The sequence below is a fragment of the Anthonomus grandis genome, chromosome 2, assembly GCF_022605725.1.
Source record: "Anthonomus grandis grandis chromosome 2, icAntGran1.3, whole genome shotgun sequence".
NCBI lineage: Eukaryota > Metazoa > Arthropoda > Insecta > Coleoptera > Curculionidae > Anthonomus > Anthonomus grandis.
In genome coordinates this window covers 3,052,966-3,064,018 of record NC_065547.1, presented here as the reverse complement: position 1 = coordinate 3,064,018, position 11,053 = coordinate 3,052,966, and the positions used below count along the sequence as shown (strand labels likewise).

Here is an 11,053-nt window from a genome sequence, read left to right as displayed (position 1 = left end):
TGCCTTTATTTACTACTATTCTTATGCAAAGCCAAATGCTCCTCCATAACTTTAATATTGCTTCTCGCACACCTAAAGGTACAATGAGGGCATTTGTTACCTCCCGCCTTATAATGATACTTAATATGTCCCTGGACAGTGGACACCCTGTCTGACCTATAAGGGCATTCAATGCAAGCATGATAAATTAAAACCACTCCACTTTCACAACCGTACAACTCCCTCTTATGGCTCTCCAAGTCTTTATAATCGATACTTTTAAAATGACACTTTGAGCACTCAAACCACTGTGTTTTTAAGTTTAAAGCGTCCATGTGACACATCAAAGTGTGGAATTTCAAGTCTTGTGTTGTTTTGGATTTCTGCGGGCAGTATTTACACTTCAACACGCACTTCAGTAGGTCCAAATTGTGTGCGGACTTAATGTGTCTGTTGAACTTGAATTTGGTTTGGAATTTTTCGCCGCATAAGTCACACGTTACTTGGAATTTGGTGCCGTCGGTTTCGATGCTGCCGCTGATCGTTTCGGACCCTTCTGTTGGGTGTTTTAACGTTCTTGTGGCAAGGATCTGATTGGCTTTTAAAATGGGTTGGTCTGCTGGTAGAATTAATTCATGATCGACTTGTTCTTGTTGTACCTTTAGTAGTTCACCTATATTTATTGTATTTGGATAGTCAGGTGTGTAATCTTCGTTTTTAGGGCACTTAAGTGTCTTTTTAGATTGGGATATCTGGGGTGGTCCCTCTTCAGGTTCTTGTCGACCTAGCCACTGTTTTATGATACTTATGGCAGTTATTGCACTTTTTCGTGTGGAAACTCGTTTATTTACTGCTTCTTGTAGGTTTTCAGACATAATTAACTACTATTTATTTGCGAGTAAAAAATAAAAACAATAACATGGAATTGTGTCTACGGGATTGCCAGATTACTCAGGAAAATTTCCCTATAACATCTATTAACCAGTTAAATAGAAATACATAGCACACTTCTGTTCATTTTGTTGATGACGTAACAATTGTTACTCGTAATCCATATTTTGATTACATATTGGATCGATTACTCAGAATCATGGCGCATCTTTTTTATTCTAATGTTTAATTTACATATAACATTTATTGTTGAATGTTTATAGGTATTGAATAAATATAGACAAATTGGATAAATTATCCCTAAAAATGATCCAATATGACAACCCTGTTCAATGTTCGTCTCCTAGGCAACCCACATTTAGACATTTACCAAGTTTACACGAGCACCTTAAAGTGGCTTAGTGAAAATCGGTTTAACATAATTCGCATGTATAAACACGTTAACCGTTTTAGCGATTGTAAACCAGTTTAGCTTAAGTCGATTTAACCCTGAACTACTACCGACACATTTTTATTACATAGTACTACTCATGGGTCCTTGGGACCCATAATAATAAAATTGCCATAAAATCAATAAAAGAAAAACTTTTATTCAAAAATTTAAAATTACTTGGGTATATTACAGTATATAAACCGAAAAAAAACCTAAAATTATTTTTCAGAACACTTAAGGCACAATTTCTTGCAGCATTGATTGCAAATGGGCAACTTATATATGTCACACTGGATAGCAGTTTTTCTATCCTTGTTGGTGGGGTATATGGCACACCTTTTTCTTTTACTTTTTTCAAGAGGTACTTGAGGCTGCTCAGAAACTGGATTCGCAACCCCCCAAGTTTAGCAATGAGGATTGGTACATTTGAGTGCACCTTCTTGTTGGCCATTCTGAGTCGCATATGTTCATCTATTAATTGTTTCCCAAGAGTTTTGATAAATAAGTATGGTTTTATTTCTTTTCCTTTTGATGCAAATTGGTACAATACTCGAGAATTTACACCTGCAATGTTCAATATAGCAAAAAAAATTGCCGTTGGCCAACGGTTAGTTCTTCTGCATACTGAATACAACGCACATTTTGCATCTAATGCGTCAACTCCAGATTTTGTTTCATTATAAAAATGAATTATATCTGGCTTTTTGGTTGTTTCGTTGACAGAATTGTTATGATGCATACTAGAAAGTAATATAATGCTTTTACTTTTTTTTGGCACATAGCTCACTATACTGCCCAACTATGGAAAAAGGCAGTATTTGCTAATCAGCTAATTTGTGGGAAAAGGGCAAAAACTTTAAGATCATTTGCCAAGCTTTTTTTAAAGCAAACTTTAAACAAAAATGTGTTCTTATATTAAAGACAATATCAGAAATGTTTTTTCAATAAGCAAAAACGTTTTTTAGTTCTACAGTAATTAATTAAGCCAATTACTGTTTTCTCCATTGTATTAAATATCCTTCTGAGGCAACCATAAAGCGTAAGTGTCACATACTGCTTTTCTGCATTGATTTTTTATTATACTGATTTTAAGTGTTGGGTAATAATGAAAAATAACACAGGTAAACTTTGAACATTTTTATTTATTGAGTCACCCTTTTTTTGTTACATTTCTTTTTAATATTTTGTGTTTTTTGTAGAGCGGTAAACACAGGAAATTAAGCCAGAATTCTTTTCGATTTTTGATCATTAGGATCAAAAATTTTTTTATAATAGTTGCTTTTTTTCCTCACTAATTCCACATGGAATAGTAAACTGAAGAGCGTCAGAAATTATTTTTATTTTATATACCTCACTCCGAAGGAAATTAAGTGTTTTAAAGTTTTCACTTTCTAGATCACGTTGGACCATCAAGTTAAAAGATCCTCGTGTTGCTTTTACATGGACAATATCCGATAGCAATATCTGTTCTTTGTTAGTTCATGTTTCTCTTATTAATCATTAAAGTCACAAGTTTTTTTTTGACGCTTAAGTGATAGTTCAATTTGATGGTGTAGGGAGTCGGCTGACATAAACGTATGACCGGCCTCAAAATAAAAAAAATCAATAGTCTGAGCTGTCACTCTTAAAAAATTGACAATGTAAACAAGAAATGTCATTATTGCCCAATTTTTATTTTGGGAAGAGCAGTCATGGAGCCAAAATATAAAATTCTCAGCGTCTCTATGTCGAAGTATGAACTAAAAGAAACAACTTCTCTTTCCCTCTTCCCCGTATGGCTTCATGCCAAGTAACTGCAAATGGTAATACTTTTTTGGCATTGGATTTTTTTGAACCAAGGGGTGCAAAAGTTTCGTTGTAAGCTACTAACCTTTGAGTAAACAAAACTTTTTTAAAACTGTCCACCCCTGGATGCATGATGATTTTTTCTAAATCTGCTGAAACGCAAACTGTTTTACAATCGTAGTCAGTGTTTGCATGTGCTTTATACAGATTTCTGACGATTTTGGCCTTATTTATGTGATCTGACCATTTCTTGCAAACTGAGCACTCTGGGTTTAAATTTTCACTTTGGTCCTCATGAAGATTCATAACTTCGCAACTTTCACATTCTTCATGGCCCAGTTTTATAAATCTAATGTTTTCTGCAAATAATAATTTTCTATATGCTTCATATCCACATTTGTGTTCTGGGTGTTTTTCCATAAAATCTTGATGCATAGAAACAATGGTTACATCGCCGGGCAGGTATTTCACGTAAGGAGCATGCTCACGTCGGTAGTGGGAAATGCTTGGATGAAACGTTTCGATATGATTTAATATCAATTGCCTATCAATTTTATTGGCTGGAGGATTATGTCCCCTGCGGTCTTTATTTGGTAATATTGATCCTGGTCCAGTTTTGTGCAAAACATTAAAAATAATTCTGTCATTTTTTGGATGGTATCCCAGTGTTGTTAAATAAAAAATCTTACATACATCCACTGACATTCCAATGTCTTGAGTTAGTTTTTAAGAAAAAGTTAAATTTCGTTGAGAATATCCAGCAGTTATAGTTCTCTTTTTAACTGACACTCGGCTACATGAATTAAGGATAAACATTCTTTGATCATACCATGTTAAAGACCAAAAACTGTCATGAATTGATTGTCTTTGTTCTTCTTTTATTAATTTCTTGCACTTTTTGCTGCATGAATCTTTGCAGGCTTTTCTAAGTAGATGTTTTGTTATATTTTTAAGTTTAGACCTTTCTTTCCGTGATATTTTTTTTTCTTCTTTTTCATATTTCTCTTTCTCTGTATTTCTTTTAAATTACCGTAGAATGGGGCTATTCTGGAAATCAGGGGTAATTTGAGAATTCATCCGAAAAATGTTAAAAGCGGCAACAACGCCCACAGAGTTAATAACAATACGCAAACGCCGCGCAAGGCCATTAGTACACATGCAACCGCGTACTCGAGCGCAGATCGACGAAAGGTAGCTGTTTTATTTTGGCGCGTAAAAATATTAGGAAAAACACGTGTTTTTTGGTGAAAGAACGGTAAGTGGTTAACTTTACTCTGTAAATCTAAACCGATTAATTGTATGATATTGGCACTTAATCCAAATAAAAGTATGGGGTTTTAGGAAGGTGTATTGGTAACATAAACATTTTAGGACTCTTTTGTTTTTTTTTATTCAGTATTTTCTGGAGTGGGGTAATTTGAGAAGTGACGGGGGGCTATTTGAAAATTGTTAGAAATTGCTTTCAAATGAATTTGGCTTTTTTAGAATGGTATGAGATAATGGTGCGCACTTATAAAAAAACATTTAGCCATGTCAGAAATGGCAAAAATTACGTGCCATATAGGCATTACTCAGAGAAAGCCTTAGCCAGAGCAATAGGAGAAGTAAAAAAAGGGCGGTTAACTTTGGCTAAGGCCTCCGAGCATTTCAAAGTGCCCATCGCCACCATAAGCAGACGTGCTAGGAGGACCAATATATTTGAAAAACCGGGAAGACCTTCAATATTTTCCAAGGAAGAAGAGGAACAGTTTGTGAAATACCTAAATATTGTGGCAGCTTGGGGATTTCCCTTTGACATATTGGATCTAAGACTTTTTGCGAAGAATTACCTGGATAAAAAAGGTGTACAGGAGATTCGTTTGAAGGATAACTTTCCTGGTAGAGATTGGGCATTAGCTTTTCTTAAACGACACAAAAAGCTCATATCAAACTAAAAGAGCTTCACTTTCATCAGAAGTTATCGATAATTTTTTTGATAATGCCCGAGATACTTTATTAGCGGTAAATCCTAGTTTAATGATAAATTATGATGAAACAAACCTTACCGACAACCCAGGCACTAAGAAATATATTTATAAAAGAGGATCAAGGTACCCAGAAAGAGTGATAAATTCGACAAAAACAGCCATAAGCTTAATGTATGCTGGTACTGCTGATGGCCAGATATTACCAGTTTATGTAGTGTATAAAGGTGAGCATCTTTGGGACTCATGGACTGAGGGAGGCCCTAAAGGTGCCAGATATAATAGGTCTAAAAGCGGGTGGTTCGATTCCGCTTGTTTTCGAAATTGGTTTTTTACTGTGGTAGTTCCATTTTTTAAAAATAAACCTGGAAAAAAGGTGAGTAGGTATAACAGAGAGGTTTAAGTCATTTTACCCATATTTAATTTTCATTTTAGGCTCTCATTGAGGACAACTTATCTTCTCACTTTTCCGAAGACGTCCTTAAAACGTGCGAGAAAATGGATATTGCATTTATTTGTTTGCCAAGCAATGCGACCCATGTCATGCAGCCATTAGACGTCGCATTTTATTCTCCACTTAAGAAATATTGGCGCGAAATTCTGACAACGTGGAAGAAAGGCCAAGGGCGGAAAATGACTACACTCTCAAAAGATGTATTCCCTAGATTGCTTGCACAGCTCCATAACAAGATTGAAGAGAATGGCAAAGGAAAGCAAAATTTAATCTCCGGATTTGCCAAAACTGGATTGCACCCTCTAAATCCTGCGCAACCAAAGGAAAGATTACCTGCATCGTCCACCACAGGTACAGATTCTAATATTTTAGATTAAAGCATTTCAAGCTCAGTTTTGGATGTCCTAAAAGAAATGCGTATGGGTAGTTGTGAGCAGCGTAAAGCACCGCGTCGCAAGAAGCTTACTGTAGAAGCAGAAAAAAGTGTTTCTACATCTGATTTGTACCCGTCTACTAGTAGAAATGTTTCTGAAATAAGTTCATGCGAATCATCAGATGATGAAGAAGACCAGCTACAAAATATTGACGATGAAGACCTTCCCTGTTTTAATTTGAAAAAACCTGATAAAGAAATCCAACCAGAAGAACATGATGATGAAAATCAGCAAGAAATAAGTGACTATGTATGATGACCATCCTCTTATAAACTTTAGTAATCTTAAGGTCAATGATTGGGTAGTTGTTCGATACACGGCAACAATTTCAAGCCAATGTTATATAGGACAAATAAAATCCGTTACCCTGCTAAACGGGGAACGGGTTTTCAAAACATCGTTTTTAAAAAAATCCTCCAAAACGGAAAGATTTTTATCTCCTCCTAAGTTAGATGAAGACGAGGTAACAACCGAAATAATTATCATGATACTTAGCCCTCCTAAGATTGAAGGTTCAGGGACCAGGCAATTTTTTACCTCTTCGGATAATCTTTCAGAACTAAACATAAAATAAACATATAGTTACCACTGTTTGTAACCTTCAAGAAACCTTTGTTACCTTCAAACCAGAGTTATTTTTAAGTTGTTTTTTTTGTTTGATCATTTTTTAGAGTTATCTACTTTATGTTTTTTTGTTTACATATTTTAATTGTAATTTGCAATGTTGCAAGAAATATTTTTTGTTTTGTATATTTTTTTTATATGTTAACATGTTTTTTATTTTTTTAAAAATGTTTTTTTGTTTTCCAAATATCCCCTTCAGTGAATAAATGATGATTTATGCAATTTTAAACCATATTCTCAAAAAGCCCCACCCTATAGGGCAATTTGAGAAGGCCCTAAAAAAATTTTTTTACGGCTCCCAGAAGAGGAAGCCGTTAGTCAAATATAAGAAATAGATACCTCTATCATAGGTCTTTCCAACGCCATTACAAAATTGATCAAGCTTACTTTTGTCTTATAGATATCGCTCAAAAACCTCAAAAAAATTCTCAAATAGCCCCATTCTACGGTAGCCAAAGGAATATTTTCATCTGGACTGCTAGAGTCTTCTTCACTTTCTGTTTGAGTAAAATTATTCTGGAGAATGGGTTCCTGAATTTCTTGAAAATCATTCCCCAGTGCCAAATCTGAATGATCTTCAATCGTTCAATGATTAGTTAAATAAAAAAACAGTTTGAACAGTTATTGTTACGTCGAATTTAAAAATAAAAAAATGTTACATCCATTTTTAAATATGCAGCTGAACAGTGTAATTGAAAAGTGTTAATATTTCTTATACACTAGTTACCAAGGTTCTCTTCAAAATTAATAACTCCGTTTTCAAATATATTTCTCAAATTTTGTGTCCACATTTCATCTCTGTTATTATAGGATTCCCCAATTTCGTCTGCATCTAATCCTACCAGTTCCGTCTGCATAGTATTTACTGAACATTTTTTGTAAGAATACTTACCCATAATTTAAACCTATTTTTTAGTGCTTTTAGCGGACATAATATACTTAATTTAAAACATTTTTACAAGGTTTTTACCTATGTCAGTACTTTCATTCTGCAAAATTATAAAGCTATATTGAGACGCTTCTTCGATAATATTGTCAGGCTCCTCATGACATATTTCTTCCCCCATATTACTGGAATTTTTATTCATCACCATTTGTAGAATCAATTCTGTTCTTGTCAAGCTAAAAATTGCATTAATTATATTAACTTGTGTGCGAAATTTGGTTAAGATCGATTAAATATTTTAAAAGCTATGACAAAAAAAAAACAATTATTATTTGTAACTTTGACACCCTATACCCTTGCTATAAATCATTTTTGAGCAAAATTTTATTGAAAAAATTTTTTATTTATTTTACTTCATCAAATCCACATAAATAAATAATTATCTCTTTTACACTTACCTTTTTTTGTCCATTTTCACTGTGAATTTACAACTACTTACTAACTAAAAAAACTAATCAACGCTCGTTGTCACTGTGCAAGTATGACTGATTGAACACCAGGTATTATTTTTGCAAGGGCCGCAGACACTAAATAGTAAGGTTACAAACTGAACAAAACCACCTGATGCATTGCAAGAAAACAGCATCTATTTGTTTACCCAAAGAAACTGCCTACTTGTGTTGTATTATACACTTACTGCTTTTTTCTGTTGTCACAAAAGTCACTTAATCCAACACAAGAAAGCAGCAACTATTTTTTTTACAAAAAAATACTGCCTATTTGCTTTGTATTATATATTTACTGCTTTCTTCTGTTGTAAATGCTTTACTTATTTAAAAGGCAGTAAGTATTTTTCATATTTTTCTTATTAAGTATTTTACTGCTTTTTTGCATTGCTTTAGGATGTAAAATTTGCATATCTTTCCAGCAAAGCAAAAAAACGCTTTTTACATTTTTTGGCAGTAACTGCCTTTCTCCATAGTTGGGCAGTATAGTGGTCGAAGAAGTAAATCCAAACGTTGATGAATGAATTGCACGTTTTCGGTTCGAGAAAAAATTCAGGTGGTACAGATTTTTTATTTTTTCGTAAGGTTCCCACGTACGTCAAACTGTTTTTCTTGAGTTCGTCGACGAGTTCCACTGAACTGTACCAGTTGTCCCCGGTGATGTTCCTGTTGGTGCCTTTAACACACTCTACAAGCCTATAAGAATCACTCTTGTTGGATTTGATAATGTAGGCTTTTTTGCACCATCAACTTTTATTTCGGAATCGGCATTAATCTCTGCATCTACGAGATAATGCGTTTTAGCGTCAGCCAAAACCTGCACTTTAATTTCATATTTGGCAGGTTTGTTCGAAATATACATCCGAAATCCACACCTTTCTCGAAACGGTACAAGTGTTTCGTCTACAGTTAGGTAAATTCCCGGTGAATAGCATGACTTTGATCTAGCTACAAACTCATCAAATATCAGTTTTTACTCTTTCTTTTCGGGTTTCTACATTGTCAAATCTGAGACAGCTCAATAAAAACGAAAATCTGGCCAGACTCAGAGTAGCACGAAAAATAGGTCTTCCTGTCCTATTTGTTGCCCACATAGAACGGACGTCTTCATGATTAGATTTAAAGATGGACTGAAGATACAACAACCCAAAAAACGCCTTGATTTCACATATGTTGGTATTTTCAGTAAACGAAGGCCAAAATTTAGTTTGTGACTCAGAAAACATTTTAGACTTTTTATAGTTTTCTCTGGTGGAAGTTATCTTCAAATTGGGAAAATCAACTAACTTTTGTATCATCTCATTAGAAATTAGTAGACTCCAAGCATCTACAGGCTCACGTGGAAGATTATTACGAGCAGGGCCAATAAGGCCAGGCAAGATAGTAACCAAATTATGAGCAGGGGTCCTACCTCTAATACCTGCTGTTTTTGACCATTTGGTATTGTCTTTCCCATACCAACTGTTCCTGATGGGCAACTCTTCTTCTTCCGAATCGGAGTTTTCTTGCTCTGTTTCGGAATTGTGGTCGCTCAGTTTTTCACTGTCCTCTTCATTCTCGTCACCCTCTTCATCCAATCTTTCTAGTTCCTCTAACACAGCTTCTCTGTTTGGAACACCAACGGATACACTTTTCTTGCTCGAGCCCATTTGGTTTGAGTCTTCCATACTTTCCCAAAAGTCTTCAGACTCTAAAATATTTCTTAACGCATCTTCTGAAAATGCCCTAGAACTGGACGCCATTGGGTTGCATTTACTGAAAGATAGTAAAAAAACACATTTTATATCTATTAACTTATACCTTATGGCCACTAGTAGCTATTTTTGTGAAATAGATAAATACCTTGCAAAAAATAACAACGAAATAGATACTTTTAAACCAATAAGCAGTTATTAACTTGTCGCGTATTTACTACTGATGGACCCAGTAAACACTGCCTTCGAACCTCGCCGACACGAACGAATACTGAAGTATGAATCCATTTCAATCTATGCCGGCAAAATCACGCGTATGGTATTACGGAGGAGTACCCAGACAGCGAGTATCCAATGTTGCCAAACTTAAAAAATATACCCTATTTAAAAATAGGATGGGTCCTCAGAACCCATTAGTAGTAGCTACGGGTTAAATAAGTGGATGATCCGTTTTTAAATCGCTTTAAACTACCCTGTCACAATGTGCAAATGCTTAAAAAAAATAAATAAACAAATATTTTAAGGTTAGATGTTAATTTTGTTTTCCAAATCATTTTATCACTTCTTAAACTAGTCAACTTTTCAAGTAATAAACTAATTAGTCAGCTCAAATAATTTTTTTTTAATTCCTAGGTTGGCAATGGTAAACACCTGTTTAATCTTAAGTTATAAGAAATGATATTTTGTTTTCCACAGTACATGTGAATATATATTATTTTATGATTGTATAGATGTTAAAAAAATATACACGTTTAATTTTTTTATTTAAATGTGTTTGTTACAATAATGTTTTCAACACTTATGGAAACGAAAAAAAAGGAGGTAGTTTTTTTCTGAAAGTTCAGAAATAATGGAAAAGATAAAAATTAGTAAAAGAAAAACATGCTTTATACCTGCAACAATTCTTACATAAAAGGTCTCATGAATACCATGCTTATACAGTATTTAACTTAGAATGAATTGTTACTCTTTTTATGTGTTTTAAGGCCCTTTCTAAAATGTATTTCAAATAATCTAAAAATAAAATATGTAAAGACAAATTAATCTTGTTTTTTTTTATTTAAAATTTGCTCCATACTGGTGCTGATTTATAATTCTTGATAAATATCTACATCTAAATATCTTCAAAGTCCAGATTTGAATGTCCTTAATATGCAATTTCTTGAGAACTAAATTTAAATTAAATAATATTTTAGTTAATGTATTAATTTTTGAAGAAAGTAAATTATCTCTAAACCGGTTTAGCTGCTAAAGTGGTTAAACTTGGTATTTGTGACATAAAAAAATTAAGGTTCTTTAAATACTTGACTTGCCTAATACAATCCATAGCCACCCTCTTTTTTATTTAAGTATATATAAAAAGTGTTCTGATTGATTGTTATGACTAATTACTGACTAATTAC

The 11,053-nt window shown here is 33.8% G+C and overlaps 1 long non-coding RNA gene across 1 annotated transcript; it reads right to left on the bottom strand.

Annotated features, from left to right (window-relative positions):
• Positions 1–7,290: 7,290 nt before the first annotated feature.
• Positions 7,291–8,176, bottom strand: LOC126733583 (uncharacterized). The gene is made up of 3 exons (XR_007659777.1): positions 7,909–8,176; positions 7,535–7,686; positions 7,291–7,429 (listed from the first exon to the last, which is right to left on the bottom strand). It is a non-coding gene; the product is annotated as an uncharacterized LOC126733583 (long non-coding RNA).
• Positions 8,177–11,053: the final 2,877 nt, after the last annotated feature.